Here is a 1,645-nt window from a genome sequence, read left to right on the forward strand (position 1 = left end):
CTCCTAAGACTCCATTATTCTCTTGACTAGAGACCAAAGATTACATTTTAAAGACTATCCAAGATGATCTCCTAATTTGTAAGTATACTTTACTATCCCATCAGGACTTTAAAAATGTTTGACATATAATCCCATGTTCATAATATACGTGAGATTTTAATACTTCTTCAACAATTATCACTTCTCATTTATTTTTCTGTAAAAAGACATATCTGTAGGAAATTAGGAGTATCAAAGATGATCTAACTAATAATGGGTAGCACCTCCTACTTTGATTACCTTCCCGGTCGTGAGCTAAGTGTTGATTACCAGGACTGTAGTTCTCTCACCTGGCCTTGTCAATCTCCCCGAGGAGCTTCTCTCAATGTTCAGATTTCTGGGCCCCATCCCTTCAGATGACTCAACAAATGGGGGTGGGAGTTTCGAAAGGCCACTGGTTATTCTATTCCAGCTATGGCCTGCTGGACCAGGTCCAAACACTATTTTCTAAAGAGAACTTTTCTTGTGATAGCCTTTTTGTTACACACTTAGGCTGAGCTTTCAGAAGACCTGCTCTATACCCTCTGAAGCAATTCCTATGTAAATGTATACAGGTTGACTTTTTTCCAGCTACCTCCGGATACCTGTGGAATTACTGGAGAGTGAAATTCCAAGATTAATCATGAGCATATTGGACAATAGCTGTCATGGACTAAAAGACATTTCTATTATGTGCTTACTGTCAATGTTTTGTATTTGGATTTTTTTTTTTTTAATGTTCATCTTTGAGAAAGAGAGAGAGAGAGAGTATGAGTGGGAAAGGGGCAGAGAGAGAGAGAGAGGGAGACACAGAATCCGAAGCAGGCTCCAGGCTCTGAGCTGTCAGTACAGAGCCCAACGTGGGGCTTGAACTCATGAGCCGTGAGATTGTGACCTGAGCCAAAGTCAGATGCTTAATCAACTGAGCCACCCAGGTGCCCCTGTATTTGGTATTTTTAACTGCAGGGTAGAAATGTGAACTTTTTTGGAGGTATAACTGGATTTAAAATCTATTTAACTTTTAACTGGAGAATTTCTAAATAATTGAATTATTGGGGTGCCTGGGTGGCTCAGTCGGTTGAGCGGCCGACTTCGGCTCAGGTCGTGATCTTGCAGTCCGTGAGTTCGAGCCCTGCATTGGGCTCTGTGCTGACAGCTCAGAGCCTGGAGCCTGTTTCAGATTCTGTGTCTCCCTCTCTCTGACCCTCCCCTGTTCGTGCTGTCTCAAAAATAAATAAATGTTAAAAAAAAATTTTTTTAATAAATTGTTTAATAGTTATTTTGATATAGTTTTTTTCCCTACTTAATATAATGAAGCTTATATTGATGTGTATTATTTTCTAAAGCCAAACAGTAATGAGTTCTTTTTTAATGTTTATTTATTTATTTATTTTTATTTTTATTTTTTTTTTCAACGTTTATTTATTTTTGGGACAGAGAGAGACAGAGCATGAACGGGGGAGGGGCAGAGAGAGAGGGAGACACAGAATCGGAAACAGGCCCCAGGCTCTGAGCCATCAGCCCAGAGCCCGACGCGGGGCTCGAACTCACAGACCGCGAGATCGTGACCTGGCTGAAGTCGGACGCTTAACCGCCTGCGCCACCCAGGCGCCCCTAATGTTTATTT

The sequence above is a fragment of the Puma concolor genome, chromosome B1 (genome assembly GCF_028749965.1).
Source record: "Puma concolor isolate L17-30 chromosome B1, mPumCon1.1.hap2, whole genome shotgun sequence".
Classification (NCBI taxonomy): domain Eukaryota; kingdom Metazoa; phylum Chordata; class Mammalia; order Carnivora; family Felidae; genus Puma; species Puma concolor.